Source organism: Lonchura striata, chromosome 3 (assembly GCF_050655825.1).
Source record: "Lonchura striata isolate lonStrDom1 chromosome 3, ASM5065582v1, whole genome shotgun sequence".
Lineage (NCBI taxonomy): Eukaryota > Metazoa > Chordata > Aves > Passeriformes > Estrildidae > Lonchura > Lonchura striata.
Window position 1 is genome coordinate 99,962,359 of NC_140705.1, and position 27,239 is coordinate 99,989,597.

Genomic DNA, 27,239 nt, shown 5'->3' on the forward strand with positions numbered 1-27,239 from the left:
GGTATGCGAGCAGATGAATAAGAACATCCATAATTATGTGAAGAAGGTACTGGCCTGTCATACACAAGACCTGCTTCTTTTTCTAGATTACCATCACTCCTCTTTTATCCCTTCCTGCTTTGCTTTCCCCTTCTCCTCCTTCTTCTAGCATAGCATAATGCTTCAGTCTGCATGCGTTCAAATTTGTTCAACAGCTATATGATATCAAATGGGATTCCATCTGGTTCTCATTGTAATATAGAGAACTAGGCAATTCCTGTGACCCATATATAAAATTAATTCAGAAGGAGGAGTTTTTGGGAAAGCAATCAAACTGTGTTTGGTTAGCAGCAGAAGGTGAATGATTTAAGTAGGACAGTTGTAGTCATTCCTCTCTTCTTATGGGATTTACACCCATGTAACTGGGGAATGTGTTGAGCCCTGTGCCTTGCTGTCTGCTACTTCTAGTAGCCCTTCACTGTTATATTTGCTAAACCTTATTTAAATATTGACCCTGTCAAGCTGGGAAGAAACAGAAAAGAGAACTTCAAGAATGAGACAAAATATGATGTAATAATACTAAAATAAACATGGTGCAGGAAAGGCAGGAAAGGCAAGTTCAGTGAAAGCTGTAGAACAAGCTGAAAATCTTGGGGTGGAAGGTATTTTCCAACGGAAAATGCTGATTCATCCAGCCCTTTGTGAAAGGTGTTAATTTCAAATAAACCTTATTTAGAAGGAGCGATTGAAAACCACTTCCATAACATTACAGTCTACCTTTGAAGGTTTGAAATTACTGCATTTTTTTCTTTGATATTATTCAGGCTGTTTTGAAATTTCGATTAGCTGGGAATTTCAATTTCTGTTTAACTTTTGCTCTTTTTAATAATGCATTTGTTAATTGGCAATGTTTGATTTATTTCCCTTCCTTTTAAATTTTTCTAATAGAAATGCTGTTTTTTCCCATAAGAAAAAAAAATAAGTTTTTCAAGTCAGTTATAAGGAGAGGGTAGTTGAGCAAGAGTAACATGAAGGGAAAAGAGAGTAGGGAAAATCCTGTACTGTGGTACCTCCAGTGGTACCTGATGCTGAACTGGGGGCTTGGGTGACAGGATCTCTGTGATGTGCAGCACTGGATGTACATAAACAGACTGGAGGGAGGTATATTGGTGAGACCTCAATCCTGTGTGGTGGCCAGCAAAATCTGTCACTGGGTTTCAGGAAGAAACTAAGCTTCCCTGTCCTCATGACTTTCTTGGTCTCAGCTTGCCATTTGAAAGTGGAGAGTGTGGAGGAGGATCCCAAGTGACCAGAGCCCCTTTCCATGGCATAGGATGGCAAACTTGCTTTCTTACTTAGTGTCTGAACTCTCCACAGTTTGAAAGAAGCTAGCAGGACTCATCTGGTTATGTTGCTGGCATTCATTACCTTGTATATTCACGGTCCTGTAGGGCTCACCTTGTCATTTCTGACTGTTCAGGAGTGACAGTGCTGGAACTCTGCTATAAACCACTGTACTTCCTTACTGCCGGCACACAGTGGGCCTTGAAGGGAAGCAGGATGAAAAGCAGCATCTTTTTGTAGGCTGGCTTCTACTCTGATTAAAAGCAGCCACTTATTCTTTAAGATATAGGTATGAGCAACTAATAAGGACCTGGGTAGGGGGGGGCAGAACTTAAAATTCTGTGGGATTTTGCTTGAGGAAACTGAACCAGAGAGAAAAAATAATTGCCAGGTAGACATAACTGTTGAAGTCTGTTTAAATGGCACTAAAGGAAGTAAAAACCAGAAAAACGTCTGTGTGCTAAATATTCACTCTGAAGCTTGAAGTTTGGCAAAGTAACTATCTCCCAAGTCTGTTCAAAAACAGTAAGACTGAAATTTTTATTTTACAGAAACATTATTGCATCAATGAGAGAACAGACCCTGTCATAAATTTTTCCACTTAATGGAAACAATTTTGGCTATCTGCCCAGGATAAGCAAAGACTGAGAATTCAGCTGATACTGTATTACTTACACGGCACATAGAGAGCTCTAGGTGATGTGACTCAAAAGAGATTTGTATCTTAGCTCCTTCGTTAAAAGAACACAGGTACAATGTTGTGCAGCTGTGATTTGTATGGTCTAAGTCAGGAAGGCGGGTTTAGCCGTAGTAACCCTCGGCAACCACTCCCCTGGAAGAAGCAGTACATCATGGAGGGGTTAGATAGAGAAATGGGCACAGCGTAGCTTGTGGTGATGCTGCACCTTTGTCAGTAATGGTTTGCTGTCATGTTTTGGGCTGTGAACTGTGGCAGATCAGCTGTTCTTTCAGGAGCAGCAGCGCTGTCCTGGCAGGAAGGATAAAAGTCTCTGGTACAGGTGTGGGAGGGAAACCTGGGGAACTACTGCAGAAGTTGCAGGGTAAGCCCTTTGTCTGCATGAGTCAGTGCTCACTAAGAGACTCGGGTTCAGCAGCTACCTGGAGACAAACACATGCTTTTATTGCTGCACTGGGAGCAATGTGGAGACTGTGTGGACATGACCCATGTGCCAGCAGTGCTGCTCACCTGTCCTCAAAGAACCCTTAGAAATAAGCATGAAAAAATGCACAGAGGCCCATGTTCCCGAGCACTCTGGGAGGGAAACAAAACATGCCTTTTAGAAAGAAAAGCAGAAGAAAAGATCTGATAGCACACTCTGCTGAGCCCAGCATTCCTGCTCTTCACAAGGACAATGTTCTATGATGTTCTCTTGTATAGGAAGATGAGGGGGTACATTAGAAGGATGATTATATTGATTTGCTGCCACTTAGCATATGAAAAGCTTGCTAAAAATTGGGTAGGTAGTAGGAATGAGTTATGATATTAGAGGAACCTGCTGAGCCACCTTTGTAACTACAGCATTGTTACAAGGGAGAGGCAAAACCCAAGTGCAGTGACTGACCTCCTCTGCAATAACAAAAGGCTTCGAGGTGGGTGAACCCATATTCCCTGAGTTCCTGGAAAAATCTTTTGTCTAATGCAGATTTGACCTCAGCCAGGGCTTAACCATCATCACAAACCATATGAAACATGTTCTCCTGCAGGTCATACTTAGACCATGAAAACAGAATTTTTAAAATATGTCAGTTGGCATATATAGTTAATGCTGGTTAAAAATGTTCAGTCTGTCTAAAACAATATTTAAAACAATGAGAGTGTGCGCATGCATTTTTGAAGACTTACTGAATACAATTAGTCCCTTTTGATAAAAGGTATAACGTATATGCAAAATTTTGCTGCTCACAAAGCACAGACTAGTAAAACCAAATTTTTTTCCCACTATAGCTGTGGCCTAAAGCTGCACAGAGGTTACTGGTATTTTAATAGAGATGGATGATTTCAGCTGCCTGATTAACCCTTTTCAGACCCGGTTTGTTTGGTGCCGGGTGTAGCGCGGTTGCCGATAACCCAGTTTGAGGTGCAGCATGGGCACCTTCCCGGGGCCAAGAAGGTGGCATGCAGCAGGAATTGGGCTGGGGCAGCAGCACTCAGGTTAGCGCTCCTCCTGCCCCTGCCCTCTTTCACAAGCAGGCGTGTTCATGACGAGCTAAATGAGCTTGCTTGTTTAATTGTGCGATGCTTTTGGCTTCGGTAGTGAATCATCCTCAGCACGCATCCAGGGTTGCTGGCGATGCGTGGGGAGCTCCTGGCAGGGCGCAGGGCATGCGTGTGCCGGGGGCTGCGGCTGCAGCTGCTGGCCCTGGGGACCTGGCACGCTGTGGGCCCCAGGGACCCAGCACCCTGGAGGTGTTTGCAGCTTGTGTACAAGCTGCCATGAGCCATTCTGGATCACCCAGGTTCCTTCCTCTCCCTGCGCTTTCCAACTGGTTGGGTGGCACTGGCTGGGGACAGATGCTGCTGCTTCAGTTTGTCTAATGAGCTTTGATTTTTGTTCCCAATCTAAATGTAAATGTTTTTATACCTGCTAAATTTAAAGTTAAAATATGAAGGGCAGCAGAAAAGCTGGTAAGCAGGTTATCTGTTCAGCTCTGAGAAATGCCAAGCTTAGGTAAACAACACCAATTTCTTATTTTTGCAGGTATCTAGGAGAGTCTTACACAGGATAACTGGTAGCACAGGATGGAGGGGTGCATGTATGCACATGGCTGCAGGACTGGCTGGCTGTAGAGTTAAAAAAGAAGAGAAATGGTGTCCCATCTGGCTTAAATATTTACATAGTTTTAGTTGAGTAGGAGAAGAATGTTTAATTTCAGTTGCCCCAAATGGTGTATTTCTTCAATTCTATGGGGCGATGAGTTCTTTCAACTGAACCCCTTTCCTTTCCCACCTATATTTTCTGCTAAAATTGTTCCTCTTGGTGAAGTTTCAACATAACTCAACTTTAATTTTACTATCAGTTTTGACTGCCTTTGGACTGACTGGTGCCTGTGTAGGCAGAAAACGGAAATTTTGAAAACCAGATGTTTTTCTCTGTGTACATGTACTGCTTCCCGTACTGCAATACACACAACTCCATCATGATCCAATATTTTTATTGCTATTAGATTCTTAAGGAAGAGGACATTAACTGTCTGTAAGGATTATGAGCAAATTGTTTTTGTGCACTGTCATTTTAGATTCTTAGTATTTGAAACCCATTTTATCTCAATGCACAATTAACAACATAAGTCATTGTAGATATATCTGTTGTAAGTTTTTGCCAGCTAAAAAACAAAATCAAATTTTTCCAGAGTTTTCTCTGTGACCCCATTGCCTTCATCCCTTCCCCACCCTCCTTTTTCTCCTTGCTTTTAGGAGTGCTGGTGAAGAATCCAGCCTAAACCCAGCTGCTCTCTCCTTCATTTGTGCTCTTCCTTTAAATGGGATGTCTGTTGTGGTCATGGTTAGGACTTGGAAGCTGCCTGATCTTAGCAACAGGCTGGAGCTTTCTACTCTTCTACTGTTACCTCAGCATGTGCACCCCTGGCAGTGTTAAGGTCTGTTCAGGCATGTCAGTCCACCAAAGCCTGAGGTTAAACAGATGTGGCTGACTCTTGGTTTAATCTAAAGGTAAAGAGAAACACAGAGCTCTAAGCTGGCTTCTTGATACGTTTTAAAGAAAAATATCCCTGACTTTAACTTAAATTATAATTTTTTTAGGCCCTGACTTTTGAATGGTTGATTGAATTGGGTGCTTTTATTAGAGAAGCTACAATGGACAGCAGGTCATACACAAGCAACAGTTTTTAGTGAGCTTCCCTTGTTTCCAGGAAATAGGAATTCTGTGTCCCTGCTAGAGAATAGCATGTCTTGGCAGCAAAGGATGATTTCTTCAGGATCCTTGAGCTGCTGCAGCCGTGCAGGATGAGGTTGTACAATGTGGTGGCTTCAGTGGTAGACCTGGGTGAAAACATTTCCCAGCCCTCCTCTCCTCCTCCCTCTCCCACGCCACGTTTTGCTGCTCCCTGGTCTGTGCCAGCCAGCAGCCTGTGTGGTGCTGCTGATGGTGAGTGACCTGCTCAGAGACAGCCTGGGATAAATCCTGCCCAGCCCCCAGGTCTGGGGGAGGACCTGCAATGCAGAAAGGGAGCTGGCACACCACTGCAGGGCTTGGGAGGGTTTGCAAAGTCAGCTGCTTTCTCGTGGCCTTTACCCCTCCTCCCCAGCACAGAGGGGGAAAGGTTCCTGGTCTTCCAGGACGTCTCCCAAGGTCTGGGTAGGCAGCAGGAATCTCTCCTCTCTGTCCTTCCTGGGGTGAAGTGTTGAAGGCTGGATGATGCTGCCATCCTGTATTGGCTGATCCTACCCTGTTAGCCCACCCTTGTGTTCATTTACCTGGAACAAAACTGAGTCCAGTGGGGAGCTGAGCATAAAAGAATAAGCAGAGATTCTTGTAGGCAGAACAATGAAGTATCTGGCTAAGAAAGGTGATTTAACTGCAGCAAACATGTATTTGGCAGATATATCCTTGGTGTTTACCGGTATTATGCAAACTTTTTTTTTATTTTAACCAGCTTTTCATCTTGCTCAGTGAATGGTTAGAGGGAGCATAGCTGAGTCTGGAGAGTGCTTGTACGTGATTTGAATATTTGTTATTTGTTTTACCTCTGTTGGTTGCTTGCAATGAACTGTAATTTTTTATTACTTTTTTTTTCCTCTTCATTTTTTGATACCTGCCTTGGGAATTCCCAAGCCACAATAAACTTTTACATTAGCTCTGCAAATGCTTTCAATGCAAATTGTTATGCCAGTTTTTTAGCATATCTTCATGAATGGATATATGTTTGCACAAGAACCTCAGTGTTATCCATGTTTGTGAAACTTCAGGAGGATGGAACTAAATTGTTATGAATGTTTGCAGTAAGCTTATGAAAAGAAACCTTGAACGCTGTGAATTTGTAGGGGTTTCTGAAATAGATATCTGTAAATACTTCTGCTTTCCCCTGCTGTACTGTTTCCTCCAATATACATGTAGCAGGGAAAAGCAATACCTCAATGTTTTTAAAAATGAGTTCTTCATCATCTATCACAGGAAATTATATATTTTCATGAGCTGAAAAGAAGATATTCTTTAAACTTCAACTACAGAGCAAGGGGAACTCTAGGCTATTGAGCTCAGATGCTTTTGGAGAAATGAAGGGTAAATAGCAGGGTGAATCCTGCCTGTTTCGCATCATTGCTTACTGGAAATAAGACCTCTCTGTACTGGCAAAACGGGAGTAGAATTTGCAGCATATGAGATTGTCCAAAAGCAGAGAGCAGCTTGGAGCTGGTCTGGCAGCAAGGCCTCCCCTGGTTTCTTTAGTGATGGAGATGGCCTGGGAGAGCTCTACCCTTTGGTAGGGTCCTGGTTACTCCCCCACCCTCCTGAGTGGAGACAGTTTACCTGGGAAGGCTCCTGTCCTTATCAGGCATTTTCTGAAATGAGAACACTCCAAGTTCCTACATGCAGCCCTATTTGTTCATAAAGCCCTCCTGTAGAGCTGTCTATTGCAGCAGCCCTTTTGTCTTCATCAAGATAGGAAAATTCCATGTAATTAGTGAAGGCTGCTTACATATTGCCTATCATCAGTCGTCCTTTAAAATTTGTCTCATCACATATGCAACACACTCCATGCTTGAATTGTTTGTTTTGACTAGCCCTCATTTACGTGAAAAAAATTCCTTTTTCTAGTCTGGGTTTTGGTTGTTTTTTTTTGTTTTTTTTTTTTTTTTCTTTTTAATTTTGTGCCTTGGTATTTTAGAAATTCTTGAGTAGTCTTTGAAGGTAGTTTCATGTTGAGGCAAGTGTAATCCCTTTTTGCAAGAGGGGAGACAGCTTTGACTTTTTTGAATTTTTTTTAGAGGCATAGGGTTTTCAGAAAGTTTATGCATATCTATTAGTCAGTTGCATTTTAGCTTTTCCTTTGTGTCTTGCTGTTCAAGTCTCAGCAGAAAGGATGTAGTGTTGTCTGCCATGTCTGTGGTTTTGTCCTGTGTTGGTAGAGAGTGTATGTATTTACTATTTTGGTGAAATATATGCCTGTCCATTATTATGTTATACAAATGGGCTTTATCTGTTCAGCCCGTGTTGCTTGATTGCAAATGCAGGATTTGTCCTGAGGAAATAATTTAATTCTGGCAGTACCTCCTGGTTTTCGTTCTGACAGGCCTTATCAGATAGCAAAGACTTTGAAATTTGCATGTCTCTTCCTTTTTGTCTGTTACTTCTGCTAACACAGGTAGAAGAAACATTGAGCTTATGTGTGACCTGGTATATTTGCAACTCTTGTAATACACTCTAGAAATTTTGGAGGTGCTATCAATAAGTCTTGCAACATAGTCCCTTGTGGTTTATGGCCACTTTTTCCTCAAATGGTTTTACTTTTTTTACTCAAGGCAGAGGAACAAGATCTGCCATTAGATTAATTGAAACAGGAATATAGGAATACATTATATGGTTGTCAGGAAAGCTCCTGTATGATGCTTTTGGTCTTTCCAGGCCAAGCTCAGGGTCTCATGCACAGGTGCCCCTCACACAAGGTCCATGTCCATGCATGCAGGAAATAAAACAGCATTTCACAGCACGACTTCACATGTTAAGCTGTCAGGTTACCCAAGGCAGAGTAGACACATCCTGTATTGCTGCAAAATGACCTATTCAAAATTGGTCTTATATATTTTGCACTCTGCCATATCTTTGGTACTCTGATATGTGTTGTTATATAAGAGACTACACTATGAAACTTGTCAAAGCAGAAGTTTTGTATTTATAACATTGGTATTTCTCAGTCACAGCATTAAAGTGATTTCTCTAACAGACCACCTCTGAAGTGTGCTAAGTATTTTGGTGTTTGGAGAATTCCTAGGGTAGCTTGGTCCACTGCATGTAGGGCAATTGTCCAGACACAAAGAACGTTACTTTCAGGAAAAGGTTGATGGCTATAGGCAGTTCATGCAGAGGAAGTAATAAATGCTTACAATAAACAGTCTTGGCCTATCTCTTAATGCATAAGTGTCAAACTTGATGTCAGAAATAAGTGGCCTCCTGTGAATACATGACATCAGAAGCTTAAGTATCTTCATAATACACACAAGCAAAGAACCCAAATGCCAACAATATAAGCCAAGAAGGCTTTAACATTGCTCTAAGTACACTGGAAAAAAAAAAAGAGAGGGTCAGATTCTGTTGAACCATTGAATCACAGTACCTGCTATAGCTTCCAGAAGGACCAGGGAGTGGAAGCTCGGAGGAACCTTTGTAAAATTCCAGGTGCACTCCAGAAACCTCTTCAAACTAAGGAAATTCAGAAAGTGTCACATGCAAAAGGCTTTCATCAGCCATTTCTGGGAAGTGCTTGATTAATATCATTGGTGCAAAACAGATGATTTGTGTGAACATCAAATTTCAAACTGTGATTCAGTGATGAGAACAGAAATGAGGTAATTCTGAATAGACTGCACAGAAAGCAGTGAATAAACCTGATAAATACGACAGCTTGTGTTCCAAGAGAGTGAGGTAGCTCATATCAAATACAGTGTTAACAGAGAGAGAAAAAGAATAAGTTTAAGCTAAGTTTTTTGCAGGAACAAACACAGAGAAGACAGCAGGAAAAGATAAACAAATGAAAAGGAAGTTCAGGGGATGAGAAATTCTGCTGTAGTGCAAAATGCTCCAAGTGCAGTGCCACCTGCATCTATTGTAGCAGATGCTATCACTATTGAAAAGTTTTGTAAGCATGTGTAGACAAAAATAGTCTGTACAAGATAGTGCTCCAACTCTACAATAACGATGTGGAACGGCTGTAAACCTGAATGTAACACCAGCACAGGGCAGCTGCATGCAGGCAGGAAACTGTCATGTGGTGGGGGGCATTATCAGTGAAGCTGTTGCACTGTTAAAAGGAAGAATGTGAAAATATAATCAAGCACTGCAAATATTAGTCAATATTTGCCAATGAAAAACTCAGGGCAGACACCAAGGGGAGGTGCAGTTAATACTGGTGCTGCTATTTGTCTACTGATAAATATAATAAAATTAGTATACTAATAAATTCATAACACTTGTGACATGCAGTGTGGGACAGGCAAGTAATTAATATAATAGAGGCACAAAAATCTTTAAAAATTTAGTCTGAGCAGACATACATTGTGACATCCCTACAGCAATACTTCTCAAAAATTATCAAAATATTTTTGAAAGTCTGAGTTTTCTTCCAGGCAGTCTGCACCTGGAAAAAGATTAAAGAATTAAGCTGCTAGAATACTTGCCCCACAGAGTAATTGCTGTATGAGGAGGAAAAACCAAGATACAGAGAAACTGGGGGAAGAAGGGAAGGTGGCATTGCCAGTTGTAAAGTCTACACAGGCAATCAACATACAGACATCATGGAAAGGCAGCTGAGTTGTGATTTTGAAAAGCTGAGCACCTTGGAACTCACTACAAAGTGTGTGTGACTGGGGAATCAATGGCAGAAATGAAAAGCAGCCATCTGTGACACTGAGTACTGAGGGTACTGGCAATACCCTCAATCCAGCATTTCTCCTGGATGCAGAAAACACTGCCCACATTTTGGGCATTGGCGTATAAATGGAGGTGGTTGAGGATGGCATTTAAGAGCAAAGTTAAATAAAGGTTAACAGGGATGCCAATAACATATTTCAGCATACAGTATCTCTTACCAATGATACTTTTGTAGACTAATACAGGAACTGATTCCAGAGGAGTGGAAACTGTTTCAAATCAAAATCTCAAGCTCATGTTGGAAACAGGGACCTTACTGTGGCAGAATGGAAGTAAGTCAAAACCATGGCTGCCTACAATAATCTGTTTAAAATGGAGTTTCCAGTTTATGATGTCCTGACCCCAGCAGTGCCAGTGCCATGGTTGATATCCTCAGCGAATTGGTATTTTATATCTCCTTGATCTATTTAAGCTCTTACCCTTTCTCAAGTTGTTCCTGAGAGTATTTATTCCTAGCTTATCAGCAGCCACTTGGAGATCTGGATGCAAACGTGTATCATGGGATATTTTTAGAGACTCTCTGCACCTGGTACAATTACCTGTGCCACCCATAGACAGTGGCACAACCATCATTTACATAAATGTACTGGTGACCCTGCTATTTCCTCTGGAAATTGTACCAAATATAGTGCCAGTGAGATTCTTCTTGAGATGTCCTTTAAAAAAGTTAATTGGTTGTTTTTATGTCACACCATTCTGATTACCAGAGTGAAGAGTCAATCATATTGAAAAGAGATTTTAGTGGCAAGCTGGGAGGGCTTTTTGGGCCAGAAATGTGAATTTTCGGTACAGGAATGTTAAACCATTTGCATCCTGTGGCTTTTAAATTTTCACAGGTTTTTATTTTGACAGCTGTCTGTGCCCTTTATAATACTACATTCATCTATATGAAGGCAGTCTATTGTGATATAAACATAATGATGACAGGAAACATAAGCACCTGAGGAAACTTTGACATTAGGCCTTGTGAATTTTAATGATGGAAATATCTCCCCTGAACTGGGCAACTCTGTACTTTCTCTGAAAAAGTCTTTATTGGGAAGTACCTGCCTCCCGCCTTAGGCTGGCACTTCTGCTGTGATTGGGAATGTGCTTGAGAAGCAGCCCTGTGTGCCACCCTGGTGTGTCTATCTGCAGATCTGCTCATCTGCTCAGCTCTAGTAAAAGAGTCAAGGCATTTGTGCAAAAAATGACCATCAGCCACAAGGAAACAGGTCACTAAAGCTCCTGACAGTAATCCCACAAGCCTTTTGGTGAGAACAGTGTTTCAAACAAGATGTAGAGTACTGTAAAAGAGACTGATGAGTATATGATTACCAACCTGGTGTAAAAAGAGATTGTAACAAGAAATTGTGCAACTGAGATTGTGAGATCTCTGGCCTGATAGAGAGTAAGCCAAGGCAGATATGGGCCAGTGTGTGGGCAGTGACTGGGAAGATTTGTGGAACAAGCCACTCAGTGCAGACAGACGTGTAAGAGGGGAATGGACGAAGGGGAGGAGTTGTGCGTGTCTCCCAATGTTATTACAATGAACAAAAAGTCTAAGATAATATCATCTGACAGCAGCTGGATCAGTCTGTTGAGGTCAGAAAAAAATCTAAGGAAGATATAGTGAAGCAATGTATTAAAATGCTAGCGATGTCATATTCTTGTCATAATAACCTGGTTAGCCAATACCTGATGAGCAGTTGTAAAGCATGATGCAATGAAGCCAAGGGAAAAAAGATAAAGAAGTACACAGAGTTTCTGAAAGACCTTGGAGACCTTTTCACCTGAATTACCTCATTGTTGCAAATTACTGTTTGGATTTTGAGAAATCCATTGAATTGTTAGATGTTGTAATTGTGTCTGTAGTGAAGAGATCACAAAATCATGGAATGGCTTCAGTTGAAAGAGACCTTAAAGATCATGTAGTTTCACACACACACTCTGCCACAGTCACACCCCTTTCCTGCCATGGGCAGGGACACTTTTCACCTTTTCAGCTTTAGACCACATTGCTCAGAGCTCCATCCAACCTGCTCTTGAACCAGTGGTGGGACATCCACAACTTCTCTGGACAACCTGCTCCAGTGCCTCACTACATTCACAGCAAATAATTTTTTCATAATATCTAATCTCAACCTCCTCTCTTTTAGCTTGTGTTCATTACCCCTTGTCCTGTCAATACACACTCTTGTAAAAAGTTCCTCCCCATTTTTCTTATAGGCTCCCTTTGGGTATTGGAAGGTTGCAATTAGGTCACCCCAAATTAGGTCACCCTGTATCTTTTCCAGGCTAAACAAACAAAATTCACTCAGCTTTACCTTGTAGATCAATGATGCTTTCAGCGAATGTGGTATTCCAGACTTTGATTTTCCACTGGTGGACTCCACTGTGCTGGTGTTGAGTTTCAGCAATTTGCTTGGCAAAGAAAACTTGGTCATAGGATATTATTGTCATTTTGCAGCCATTCAAGTGGTGGGACTAAACCTGCATCTCTAGGGTGCTAAGGTTCTCCTAGACAAAGCTGCAGCAAGGGAAGAAATTAGATGAAAAACTTTTCTTGCCCAAAGAAAGCATTTGGAGATAATATAAGAGCATCCTGCTGCAAAAAGTGATGTCAAGCTGTGCTTGAGCTTTGGTGCCTATTACTCAAGCTTGCAACAGCTGTCTGAGAAATAATTGTGTCTTAGTGCTATATAGAATCTATTTAGACAAATATTCCCTGGTTCTGTATGGGTAGTTCTCTGTGAAAATCATTATTTATTTAGCCTTTGACTTTTAAAAGATTAGCTTTTAAGGACCAATCTAGTTTTTCGTGCCTCAAGATGCAACGTGTACTTGTTTGCAGAGGGTGAACTGTAGGGGAGAAACTGTACTTTTGCTAATCTTGCTTAAAGGTAAGTGATAAAATAAACTTGGCATATATGACATGGACTTGCTGCTGAAAGAGGAGCAGGCCTCAGAGCAGAATTGCAAGAGTTCTGGGCCTCACGGAGACATGAATTTAGTGGGCAATCAAACATCATGGAAGTTTTCTTCCTCCATCCTTTAAACTGGAATATGTAATTTTTATGCATGTTAGTAGCCCTTCTGAGTTCAGGGACAGCCTGAAAATATAGCCATTCCTATGAACAAATCCTCTGGGTTGAGATTTCATTTTGTACTTCTTGGCTTACTTAGATAAGGTGAGTTTTCATCCACTTGCTCACTAAAAGCACACACTACCAGCTAATGGCCAGTCCTTGCCAGTGTCTTTCCAGACTGAAATAGGCAGCCCATGACGTTGAGTTGGCCCCAGTGATTTGTCACTTTCCTTATGAAACTGTTTTGGCCTCTTCTTTTATTTCCTTTTCTGTTGTTTTTTTTTTTTTTCCTTGTTTAATGTTTTTTCCTTTTTTTTTTACTTCCCTGACTCTTTCCTCTAAAAACTTAACAGCAACATGATGGTGATAGTTTGCTTCACCATAAGGATTTGAGTGGATTAATTGGTTAATATATTTTAAATTTTTTTAATTTTTAAGATGAAAAGTATGCTTTAGATTTAGTTTAGGATCAAACACAATTATTAATGATAATATTATTCTGGAAGTTCAGCATGATATGCAATATTTTAAAAGTGTATTTATAGTGGTGCAGTTAGTTAATATTCATGGGGTATTTTTCAGCTCATAAGTTTGCAGTGAAAGCAGAGATGGGAAAGAGAATAAGGGATTATTGTAGAACATGGCAGAATCCATGTTATGAACTCATTTAACAAGTCATTTTGCCACTATAAAACCATCTTCAGACAGCTGCAAAGATTTTCATGTACTGGAGCTGGAACAAGAGAAAAGGAACAGATCTTGGTAGGTTTGCTGCTGTAATAATAATCCGTTTTCCCTTCCAGGCAAAGCCACAGGGCTAGACCTTGCTTGTTGTGATGTTTAGTCACCTTTGCACTTTATCTTACATGCAAATCTCAGGCTGAGAATCAAATTGCAGCCCTCCTCAGCAGGTTAAGTCACTGTGATCCACCTTCTATTGTTAAGGAGTCATTGCTAAACCAAATGCAGGAGGAAAATTACCTGTCCTGGGGTGAAAAGCAGAAAAGCAATGCTGTCCTTCCGTCTTGGGGAACCTGAAGGTGATGAAGCAGGAGAATGCTGATTCTATTTTAAATTTGTTTTTAGCTTTGGGAACCAAACCCTGGTGTTTTTTTGGTTTTTTTTTTTTTTTTTTTTTTTTAATTTCCCTCCTGCTTTCACAACAATATTTCTTTGCGTGTCTGATGTATGGTCTGAAACCATGACTTCTGTGCTTTCCTTTGAGTTAATATTTAATTCCTTCTTAAACATTAACTGTGGCTAGAGTTACTTTTGTAAAGGAGGACTGCTGTGCTAATGAAACTAATAATTTCCTTTGAAAAGCATAGGAACAATATGGAGCACTGTACATATCTGAAAAGTAAACTGTCTATTAGTGGCACACATTACTGTTTCACAACACAAATGGTTTTTTGCTGCTTCTTCTGATGCTTACAAACTGTTTCTGCCCAGACTGCAATCCATGAACATGCTGTGGTGCACCCATGTCTTGTGTTGTTGCAACCTTGGTTGTGAAGCAAAGCTGTGGCGATCAATGTCCTCTCACTCTCACCAGTTCATATGGTATTAAGTGCAAGTCAAATATAAATATATATATGTAGCTATAGCTACCAGATGAATGGCACTTGGCACAAACATTACCACAGACATCAGGAAGAGTTTTTGGTTTTTTTTTTTCTAAGTTATCAGACACCAAAACCTGCATGGTCCAATTCATATTAGCTGTTTCTGCAGAGATGTCTGTATTGCCATGGTACCCTTGAGGTGGGAAGCCTGAGTTGTCTCACAAACCTTCCTCAATGGGCACTCAGGGCCTGGGGCTGTGGGCAGCAAAGGCTAGAAGAAGAGAAGACCCATTTCAGACACTCAGGATAGGCACACCTCTGCAGATGGGAGCAGAGAAGGCATTTTGTGCTGGAGGTGTCTGCCCCATGGAAGTCAAACACCCGTACAGGATGCCTTATGGTGAATAGGTAGATTGGCAGATGTAGTGATTTTTTTTTTTTGGGGGGGGGACTTTGGTTGCTATGAATTGTAGTGAGGGGTTAGAGACAGTGTCCATGGCACCCAGACCCAGCAATGGTGGCTGTGCTGGGTGCTGCAGGAGGAGGTTTGAAAACACTGAGCCAGGGGGGCAGCAGCGTGACACCAGAGAAGACACTGAGGACTGGAGGAGTGCTACTAGGGTGGACAAAGAGAAAGATGCATAGTGGTGGGACAAAAATTTCCAGGTAACTGCTTTTTGTTTTGTCAGAGAAAGAGTGTGTACAGTATGGTCACATGGCCTTGCTAGATGCTGACAAGAAATGCTAAGACTCCACCAGGTTCTCCTCTGGGAAAGTTCTTAAACCCTATTTTATTTTGGGTTATTTTTCCTCTAGGGAATGATTAAATCCGTCATTAGTGCTGCAGTCCCAGAGATCACCTGATTTCCCTTGAATGTCCCTCCCTGCACCATCAGCACAGAGATGTTTTTCTATGAGGAAGAATGGGACCCTTGCCTGTGTTTGTCAGCAGCTGGGGAAGGAAGTGCCCTCCTGGGGGAGGCACTGAGGAGATGGAGGTGAGGCAGGAGCGGGATATTCTGGGTGATGTAGCTCTGCTCCTCTTGCTGATGCTCTTCTGAGTACAGTTAGCACAGGCTTTTAATCCTCCACCAATGCAATTAACTTCTCCTAGATACCTTTTCTGCAGGGCAGGAATTGTCCTAATTATTTTGCGGTTCTAGCAAAATCAATTTTTGTTGTTATTCCCCCCACATATGCATAGTAAGCCATGCTGACCAGTCAGCAGCTCTGAAGAAAGCATCCCAGAAATGCTGCCCCTCCAGTTCTGTCAGCCTAGGTGACTACCCAGGTTATCTTCTTGGATGGGCTGGCCCCACTGAACTCCACTGTACTCTTCTTCATCCTTCAACAGCCCTAGGAGCAGATATTGGGAGTTTGGTGCATACTGTTTTGCAGGATAAGTGTGAACAGAAAGCTGGTCATTAGGTATTTCAAAAAAAAAGGAGAAGAAAACGTTGACTCTTCCTTCTTAAAAAAATCCCTGAAGATCAGACACTGCTTTGCAGTCTCTTCCTCCTTCCACCTTGTGAAACTATACCAGTCCAACAAGATCCCTTACTTCTCACCTTTTGCTTCTGGGGAAAAAAGAGACATGCAGAACTGGGAAAGACCTCCAGGGTTAATGACTCTAGGCACTCCGGTCTCAGCAGGCTGGTTGCATTTGAGTGATCCTTTTCTTAAATTCATGAGGTTTTTTTCTAAAAGCAAATTATCTTTGTTTTTTTTTTTGCCAAAACCCTACAAGGAAGCCTTGGCACCAGCACAGTGACTAGTGCCTTTCTTCTAATTCTTAACACCATCATCCCTCCCAACATCCAGTTAACATCAAATGTCAACATTGTCCTGCAGTTTCCTCTGCATGACAGAGGTAACACTGCTATTTCTCCAGGAGATGTTCCACTGCACATCCCACTGAACTGGGTGCCTGGGTGCCCCTTGCTCCCCATGCCTGCTGCCTGCCTGAGCTGGCTCTCTGCCTGGCCTCATTTGTCTATCACTGCCTCTACCAGCTTCCCCTTGGCTCACTCCAACCTGGTGTGCAGGGCAATGGTGGGTAGGTGTGTGGAAATCTTCTCAGTGAGGTGATGTGCCTCAGAAAGCTTCACAAAAAGGAGTGGTACTCACTAGAGACCAAGGCAGGTAGAAGGCAGGAGGCTGCCTTTCGTATTAGACAAGGGCAGTGCAGTATGTGCAGAGCTAATGTGAGATAAAAATAGACAAAATCAAGGTGAAAATAAGGGCAGATGGACTAAAACTCAGCCTTGGGGAAGAGAGCGCAGGCTGCAGTTTATCTGGAAAGGACAAGAAGCACCACAAAAGGCTGAAGGGCAGCACAGTCAAATTGGTAGCCAAGGAGAAGGATTTTGACTGTTAAACCTCTGTGTTCTTGCACTGACAGATCCGTTGCTGCCATGCAGCGAGCCATGTTTGTATTAGGAAGCAGGTATGGGATGACTGTGCGCCATGCAATGCCAAAGTATAAACTTCTCTCTTTCTTTGTATAAAAGCTCCAAGGATATCCCAAACATAAGATCCTGCATTTCAGATTTCTCTGTTTAGTCTGTGTGCTATAATTTAATCTAATATGACAAAATATTTGTAAGCACACATTTGGTTTGTCATGTGTGTGCTTTACTGCAGATCCGAAGCAGAATCAGCATCCTGCTTCTGATGCTCTTTCCTTAAAAGAAAGAAAAAAGCCTTCCTGTCCAGTGCTGACCTGATCTTCTGCTAATCTATGGTGATCAAGTTTTATGACCCAGGGTGACACTAATCCTTAGTGGTCATGTAGTTACTATAGTTTCACTGACAGAACAAGGTTTGCACACTGCAAAGCGATGCAGGGTCTGCTTCTGGCCGGGGTAATTACGCATGGACCCTGCTCCAACCTCTCAGTCTCTTTTGTAAATAGATTCGGTGACTCTTTGAACCAAGGAAGGCCCCTTTCCTGGTCATTCAGCTCTTTCTTCTTTGCTCACATGCTTCTGGGGGGATTTAGTGTGGTTCTGGACTTTATGTGACTTTGGAGATAAAGTTGTGTGGTTGGGAGTAAGGCTGGGGGGAAGGGAGAATTTGCTCAGATTTTTGTTCCCTGCTTCATAAAAATTTGTGTTGCTATTGACTTGCAGATAAAGTAATCTTCCTAGAACAAAGGTTACAGTAAAACTACAAAATGACACTGCAAACTTTTTAGATTATGGCTGCAAATATTGCTAGTTCAGTACTGTGTTAAAAACTCAGCCTCTCTCTTTCTCTCTCTTTCTCTCTCTTTCTCTCTCTTTCTCTCTCTTTCTCTCTCTTTCTCTCTCTTTCTCTCTCTTTCTCTTTCTCTCTCTTTCTCTCTCTTTCTCTCTCTTTCTCTCTCTTTCTCTCTCTTTCTCTCTCTTTCTCTGCCCTTTGTCAGTGGGATGTGGCTGGTCTCCTTTTGAGTTTGAAATGTGGAAGCCTTTCCTCTCACTTGCTAGATGAGCTCCATGTTGGATGTAGCAAATGCAGTTTGATATCTCCAGCAGACTGTCTCCTCTCTGTTGTGTATCTCATCCCATAAACTCTTCTCAACCTGGAGGCAAAAGCTGAAATGTCACAAAGCAGGCAGCTGCTTCTTCCTAAAGCACCTGTGAGTCAGTCCCCAGTGGGCATGAAAATAAAGATAACTTAGAAGACTTGCAGGGGCAGGCTCCATTCATCACCTCACTGTTCCTTGCTAATCTATTTTAACCCTCTCAGACACTTCTCCCCTCAGTCTTAAAACACAGTTCAAACTTCTTGTCAGTCAGGAGGACTTTGCTGATCACTGGATATAGGAGGAGACTAGTGTTCAGGAACATCTGATCTGAATCTTTAATTGGCATGCATTTAAGGTGTCTGTGAGCTTTGATTTCAGTGAATAATGGCAGCTCTTCTTATTTCCATTATTGTGAAAGGAGCTACTGGCCCATTGGACACCTGACTACAAACTAGCATTGTTGTATGTTGTCTCCTTAGTGATGCAGTTACCTTTCAGTAATAGTTACACAACATTAACCATGATACAGAGATAAATTGTTGTATTATTTTTAATATCTTGGGAAAAGTCCATAATTGTCCCAGATGCAACATAAGTATGTTTATCTGAGAGAAGAAAGGCACTTATACATAAAGATTCTGCTTTCCCTCCCACCCCTCCTTTTTAAAAAAATACAGTATCTTTCATACTTCAGATTAATGAAGATAATATACTAGTTGATGGAGGACTGTTGTAAACTGCAGTGTTATATGCCCAACATGTTTGTGGGTAGTTTTAGAGGCAAAAGCCTATTTGAGGCTTGATATACTCCCTGCTCTTTTGTTTTAGTGTCTTGTAGCTGAGCTGTCTCTGGAGAGAGTGAAAAGAATTTAGGCAAAAGAATGAAAAAGGCTGGATTGCTTAGCCATGAAGCAGGGCCAGGCTGATATAGGATACCACTGCCTATTGTATCTTCAGACTGCAGTGTCAGGCTGAGGGTGAGGTAAGTTTGCTTTGCTGCATGGGGCCTGAGAGGTTCTGATTTATAGCTGTGCTCTACCCTATGTCCTTGCATTGTAAAACTCATCCTTATTATAGTTTAATAAATTCAAAACGCACCAGTTTTTCCCCCTCTTTTTATTTTTCCTGTGCATTTGAAATTGTGGAGGTGCACCCTTGATCATGTCTTTAAGTTATTTGCCACAACCACAAAGGCTAGAGCTGTATTTGTTTAGAAACAATCCATCCACACCCACTCCCCAAACAAAAACTGAGTAGCTCACCTCATAATCTGGATGTAAGGTTTTAAGAAACTTCAGAAATAGCATAAGAATTACTAAAAAAAGGTAATCAAAATGAGATTTGTACTTGAGTTCATAGTAAAATACCTGTTGTTTGATATGAAGACTGACACCAATGGTTTGTAAAGCCTGCAAGATGCTTTAAAAGTGTTCTTGCAAGAAATTGAGTGGAAGCATGAATATTTTACAGAGTTGTTTGGGGTTTTTTTTATCTTGCATTGCTCTCTCTGAATAGCTACTCTTCACAAAAAAAAGTGAACTAAAATCTTTTTGTTTTGTCCAAATATTTTCACTTAACTCTTTGTTAAACAATTACTTAGTTCCTCTCATAGTTTACTTTTTCATCCATGGATATAAAGACTTGGCATATATATTGCCTAAAAATAGATTTCAAATCTGAGAAATTATTGCAGTAGTTAATGTTGCATTTTTGTTTACATGGAAACCTGGACCATTTTGGTAGTGGCCCACTAACAAAGACCTTGTGATTTATTAGAACAACTTAGAGCAGAGTAGGTTGCCCAGCTGACACAATTATGGTCCTAATTTAATTGTCAATGATGATTTTTCCTTGGGAATACTCTTATTTTTCAGTGGTGTCTCTCCTCTCTAAAAGGAAGAGGGGGACATCTCTACACTGTCTCATGTATTCTTTAAGACTAAACATGGGCTTACCAAGAATACTGAACCTGATGATACTCATAACTATTCCCTTTCCTCCTCCTTTTCCCTCCTTCATTAGAGAGGATCATCAGTAAGGGCAGGCAATGGGAAGCTTGAAACACAGGAAGAAGCAATTGAACAATGATTAAATATAAGTAAATGTCTGACATTGCATGTGTTCTTTTTTAAAAAAGCAAGTATCAAATCACACATCAAGGTATCCATTAAAATGAGTTATAACAATTAAAAAACTGTGTGATAAAAGATAATCACAATTTAGAAAGCACCCTTCTGTATGGGAAGGTGAAAGAAGGGGATACAATTTCACTGGAGATGAGGCTTGCAATTTATTTTATAAGAATTAATATGGAAGAGTCTTATTCTGTTACAAAACACAGTGAAGTTCATTAATTAACAAACGATGTTAGTAAAATAGAAATAATCTCATTGCTTTTTATCTATATTACCTGTGAGAATTTCCAGTAAGTATATAAATTGATCTAGAAGATACAGGGCTCTTTGGCTAAGTAGTTACTAAAGTACACTGTCCAGAGTCCAATTCTAGAGCTCTCTGGAACAAACCATCATTGTTGCTGACTTCTGGGCCAGCTTTGCCCTGGCATTAGCCCTTATTTTTTTCATATGGTCTGCTTTGGAGACTTTTCTTTTTGCTCTCAGTCATGACCTGCTGATAAGGATGTCCTGAGAATTCGTTTTTGCCTATTCAAAACTTGCTGTGAGAGAAGCACAGAAAATACTCAACCACAGTCACTGCATTAGAGCAAGATCAGATCATGTAGCAGTGAGGATTTCTGCCAAGGAAGAGCAGATATTTTCAGGAGAGCAGCTTACAGCTTTCTGCCAGCAGCATCTCACTGGAGTGCAGGTGTTGTGGCAGTGAGTATCAGGGAGGATGCTCCAGTTTGAGGCAAGTTGGAGAATGGTGAAAAGCTCTTGACCATGTCACCCTTGGCTTGGCTGCCCCTCTTCAGCCATTGCAGTCAGATGAGGATGGCCCTGTGAAGGGGCTTGTTTAACATGTGGCTCTGTCAGCCTGCAAATTTTGCAGTCACCTATACAGACAATTGGTTCACAGCATGGCACAATCAAAGTAATAAATTTAAAAATCAGACCACCAGCAGAGGACCTTCACTTTAAATTTGTTGCATAAAAACCTACTCTGTTGACCTCAGAATAGTACCATGAATTTGAGGAACCTTCTGCTTCTGGAGAGCTATGTGCCCAAGCAGAGAAGGAGGAGGAATTCAGAGTGGTTGGTGGTGTATTTTGATGATTCGTCTACCCCTAGATTATCACGGGACTCTTTCCATTTTGTTCCAGCTTTCATTCTCTATGTAGCCTCCTGTTGATCTCTAATAACATCAGTCATGGTAGGTTTTCTTGTAAACAATTGTGCTTTTGTGTTTCAACACATTTCACTTTGAAATATGCTAAAGATAAAGGAACATATGAACAAATTATGGAAGATCATCAGGACCGATGGGAACTTCCCTCTGAAATGCTGTGAGAATCTCTGAGTCCCAAACGCATATATTGCAAGGTTTTGGTTATAAGTCTTTCTCAACAGTTCTTCTGTAGTTAAACTGATAGGATGTGAAAAAGTTCAGGCTTCAGTACCCTTTTGGTTACCAATGGTCCTAAATGCATGCTTTGTTTGCCATTCTGCTGTGACTCTTGCAGAAATATAGTTAACATGCTAGTACAGAGATGATGTGTGCTGTACCAGCTAGGCTCTGCATCTGCAGTCCTTCCTCAGCATAATGCATGCCTGTGATGCTTTCTGCTGAGCTCCTTGGCTCATTCCTCTTGTTTGTGTTGGTTGTAAAACTATCTAAGGAACTTTTGTGAGATGAGGTTCATGGTGTGGGTTTTGCTCTCCTCCACACCCACTGCTGGGTGCTCCAGAGGTTCTGATCAAATTCCAAGTTTGCTGCAGCACAGAGCCTTTATCAAGGGAAAGCATGCTGTATGCAAAGCATGTTGAAGTGCCCTCTTATGAAATGAGGTTTGACTTTCTGTGATATCAAAAAGAACACTAACCCAGAATTTAATATATCCTGGGAAATCATATTTCACAATCTAATGCCTGGAGCCCTTTTCTTTTTAATATGAGGATCAGAATTCTAATCTCTCTCATGGTTTGCCTAGGTATTTTATGTTAAATGACACTAAGTTAATAAGTACAAAATAGTGGGTGGTTAAGTACTGTTTAGCAGCCTAACACTGTCTAAATGGGAAACCTCTTGGTGTAAGATAAGGAGTGAATTTAAAAGAGTAAAAGTAAATCAGTGTAGCCACATCTTGTAGACATTCCCTTTTTGATATTAAACCAGATGGGGTTATTTTAGCTTACTGTTTATGAAGGCTTTTAAACTAAATAGTGAGTCTTACCCTGCCTTATCCTGGAACAAAGGTCTACCCATGTAATGGAGTTGTGTTAATGGATCTCTAGCTGCTCAGCCATCTTGGTGGGATTGTTTAAAGCCTTTGAGGTGAGGAGAGCTACTGGAACAGTTGCCAGGGGACTTAGTGAAAAGAAAAAAGCTGACATGTGCTAAATTGTGCAGTCACTTCTCTGATAACACGTGATAGTGTGGAACAATGGAGTGGGCAAGCTCGATAAGAATTTCCAGTAGGTTTGCACTGAGGGAAAGGGACTGTGATAGCTGTGTAGAAAGTACCTTGTCATAACCTGATGAAATGGAAGCTTTTGAGACATGAAAGGAGGGGACTGGGTGCCTTCTGCCTGAGCCAGCAATGGGCTGCTGAAGGCAGGGTGGAATTATTGTGCTGGGATACTGCTGCAAAAACTGCTATGAGTATCACCTGCTCTGCCACAGGAGTAATAATGCCAATAGCAGTAAGATAAGGTCAGACAAGGGGACTGTTAGTATAAATTATAATGGGGTTGTGTCTAAGGGCTTTTTGAAACACCAGTTAAAGTACTCTTGTAAAAGAGCTGCTAATATAGCCGCTCTCATGATGAGAGTGTAGCATCTCCTGTGGTAATCCTGCATGATATCATCTTTTTCCATTGTCAGAGGATACCACACAGGATTGATAATTTCTTGTGCTTTGCTGAGATATGAACTATGCAACCCTACTTGACCCACCAATCAGCTTCACTTAAGTCTTTGGAGTGGCTTCTTTAAAGAGGAAAAAAAATTGAAGGGATGGATGATGAAATTTGGTATGTCTTGGATACAGGCAGATTACAAACTATATCTACAAATCCCTGAACATGCTGAGTATTGATCAGCAGCAGAAAGTTTCCTGGTTGATTGTACTTCTTTCTAACTAAACCTATTGTCCAGAGCTCTTTATCAGATTTTTTCTAAAGTATTGCTACAAGTCCTTCTCTGCTGTCTATTGATTGCTGTGCTTTGCTGGTCGCTTTTATATATGCAAGGGTCCCGTTTGCTCTTTTCTTTCTCCACCTGACACACTTACATTTGCATTTAAATTCCATGGAAGACTCCTCAGAATGCCTGGACTGATTCATATTTGTGATTTTTTTCACAGAATATTTTGCTGGTGGCTTGTATCACCTGAGTTTCCTGTTTCATTAAACAATTTAACTCTCCATTCTGTGGGTCCTGGCAATGCAGCTTTGCTGGGCCTGTGTGCTGGCACAGCATAACTGTTTGAAGTGAAAAGAGGTGAAAAATTCACAGCACAGAGGCACTTGAAAGTCTTTCCTAGACTAGACAGAGAAATGTAATGTCCTTAATAAGGGTTAGGGTATCATACAGAAGCTGATCTTTTTCAGAGACTACATTGGAACAGTATGCAACCATTTTAAAGTATACTAGGGCATACCAGCACTGTTTATGAGTGTGAAAAATGAAGGGACTTTTAGGACAATTTTAATTTCTCTCCACTGCATTGTGGGATGGAGTAAAAATGTCCAATGATGTTCAACATCTCTTAATGGGTGAGACTCCACCAGTTCAACGGGTCTCTGCTTAATACGAGAAATTTTGATCTGCTGTTGCATATGTATAGATGAAATACAGAAATATTGTGATATCAGAATGCTCCAAGGATGAATGCCCACACCATGGTGCTATGACTGAGACAACTCTGTAACTGACATCAGCAGATTTAAAAAAATGCACTGTAAAAAGCAAATTAAAACATTTTCTTCTATTTTTTTTCCCTTTTCAATCTGCCTCAAAAAGGTCTGAATTATATGAAGCTGGCAGGTTCAAGTGTGACTCAACTCATTGTTTTCATTCTCTCATTTTGGCAGCCTTCAGTAATTCCAGATGTTATTTCTCTAACCACACGGAAAAATTCTTATTAAAAAGGGGAGTGGGAGGGAGAGAAAGAAACTGTTTTGCTGCATTTGGTACACTTTTAAAGCCATGCTGATATTGCGTAGACAGTGCTCATGTGCAGCAGGCACTAAGGCTAGCTGGAGGCATGCCCAGGAGGAGACAGCCCCAAGATAAAAGGCCCTGTGTTACAGGGCAGAAATGAGAAGAAAGCCAAAAGCAGCTAGTTAGTTCAGTGAAATGGTGTTCTGTCATTCTAGGACTCATTTGTTGGGAGCTGTGAGGCCAGGACAAATGGGGAATTTACCCTGAACCCACTATAGTGAGGAAGCTCAGAGAATTATAGTATCATGTCAAAGACAGAATGAATGTTTTTCTTGCCCTGTGACCATGGGGAATATATAGTTAGCTTACAAACAATGCCTTCCTTTGAATGGAAAAAGGATTCATGTTTGCTTGGATGGTGTGCTTTTAGAGCACATGAATCCACTTACTTTGCTTGGCTCACCTAGCATGTCTCAGCTTAGGGAGAAATGCAGAAGGCTCTTTATAATTTAATAATTAGAAGACCCTTCTAATTTAATGGAGGATAGAGGCTTGTGTTTTATAGTAACATGGCTTTTCAAGGTGAATCCAGTCTCTCCTTCTGCATTTTTTGAAGTCTGCTTCAGGATCCAGGAGTTCCAGAACTCTGAACCTGTGCTAGAGGAGCTAAAGGCACTTCAGAGCCTGAGGTGGAAACAAAAAGTGGTGGACTGAATCACATAGCTTCAGCGCCTCAGACCTTGGCTGAGCAAAGCTGATTTCTTACACTCAAATCTCATCAAGAGAAGAGCTCTCAGGATGTGTTCACAGCCCCCCTTTGGAGCCAAACTGCACTCTGTATGATCATTGGTGTCTTGCCTTTCCAGCCCAGCAATAACCTTGGCAGCATAAGCATATAAGATGATCACTCTTCAAATTTAGTAAAATAATAAATATCACATAGAAGATCATAGATTCTTTCTGAGCTATTGTGCAGAGTACTAAATCTTATTAATAAAAGCTGGTCTGGTGAATGCACTTAGAGCAACAGGCTCAGAGCAAAGCACATGAGAGGAAAAATTAGTGTACTTTTGAGAACTGTAGGTTTCCCCACAACTTTTACATCAAAGACCTCAGTGACACCTCCTCATAAGAACAAGTTTTGGAGTCTTCTCAGTCTTAGGTGAAAAAATAAAACCCTTTCACTATGAAAAGAAAGGTCAGTCTGCATCTAATTGATTGTCTTGCCATGGTTTACCACGCTCCCCCTGCCCAGTGCACAAGCTGCAGTAAAAAGTCATGATGCTAGCATAAAAGAGAAGGGTTTTCTGTCTGTAGGTGATTCTGTACTGAAAGTGCAGAGAGGTTAAAAAAAAAAAAACAAAAAACAACAAGCTCTGTTGGGTCTCTTGTTGGTAAAAGTGAGAACTGTTACTGGAAAATATTTTTTTTTGTGATTAATTGCTGGTGAGCCATGACTAATGCCTATTGTGCCAGTATGCACTTGTGTTTGGGTTACCAGGTCCCTCCTGCCCCCCTTGCTTGTTCTGTGTAGTTGATAGAGCCTGCTAAAACTTGTAATGTAAGGTCTTTGGTGCAGGGACTACTTTTTCGAGATGACTTGCACATTCCTTAATGCAGTAGGGGTCCTGGCTCAGGGATAAAGATATTATGATAGCAAAAATAGTAAATTCAGTGGTGGTTCTTGGTTGCACTGACCTTTGCAGCATCTGAGTCACTTCAGTTTTGGGACTCTTGGGACCCAGAGCTCATGTTGGGTTTCATTCAGGGAGTGGAAGCCAAGTCTCCAGCCATGTTCATTGTGAAGTTTTCAAAATGGAAAACAATTGTTGATCCAAGTCCAAGACATTTTCTGGCTCCGGTAATCTTGCATTCAGCATAATCACAATTAAATACATGCAGTATTGGGTTTAGGGTCTTAGTGGGATGTATTGTGTTAGAAGCAAGAAAAAACAATGCGCTTGTTATTAATTTTTGTTTTATTTTAGACCTTTACTTACTTGAGGTTCTCTGGTTTTGTGGCTAACCCTGAGGATCTTTCTGCAAAGCTAACAGTGATTGCTTTACTTTTCAGTAAAAAATAAAAAATGAGAGAGAAGGCCACACATAACTTTTCTCTCCTTCAGGTATTCCAGAAAGTTCTTGCTTTACTAAGATCCATCTGGCAAATTAACAAAAATCTGTCCCCAGATGATCAGTGATAAGATACTCTGCTGGGAACTGATGTGATGATGCAATTCTAAGAGCGAAGTGCTTATTCCAGCATTGACTCTTGGTGACCTACACTGGACTGAATTCAGACAGGGCTGCTGCAGCCAGCAGCAGCTGGCTGCAAAGTTATAGCAGCATACATTTTCCAGAGCATACAAAAAGTCTGCTGTAAGGATTAATCCAAAAGGAAAGAAAACATGCTTGGAAACGTTGCCTCTGGGTTGGGTTGTGTCCTTCTGCCTATTGCAGGAAGAGGACACAAGAACTCTGCTGCCTGAAAGAAAGATCTAAAGAAGTGAGTTTTGTCATGGAAAGGTTTGATTTTTGTTCTGTTCTCAGGGCACCGTGTTAAAGAGGTGTTTGTATATCTTGGTGACATCAGTTCAAACAAACCATTAAACATTCTGGGTTTTCAAATTCCTATTGCATGAGACAAGGTAGGGAATGCATTGGGAAGTCAAACGTGTCTACCAAAATACTGAACCAACCAGCCAGGCAAAAGCTTACAAAATTGTTGCTGACAGTGTTTTTTCCTACAGGTTAAATTAGTTGCAATCTTCAAAAATCTTCATTGATATCTTACAGGATGATGTGTTAGACAGAGATCCTGTCTGTGGACTGAGATCTCACCATTTTATAAGATCCTTCCTAAAG

The 27,239-nt window shown here is 41.1% G+C and overlaps 1 long non-coding RNA gene across 10 annotated transcripts in view; it reads left to right on the top strand.

The window, feature by feature from the left end:
- LOC144245989 (uncharacterized) overlaps window positions 1-27,239 on the top strand; it is a 407,049-nt gene that overhangs the window by 48,280 nt on the left and 331,530 nt on the right. Inside the window, exons 1-2 of one of the 10 annotated variants that reach the window (XR_014954460.1) lie at window positions 15,254-27,022; window positions 27,171-27,239. The exons of 5 other annotated variants lie outside the window; for them this stretch is intronic. This is a non-coding gene — a long non-coding RNA (uncharacterized LOC144245989). 4 more of the 10 variants (XR_014954462.1, XR_014954472.1, XR_014954471.1 and 1 more) reach the window with 4 other exon arrangements.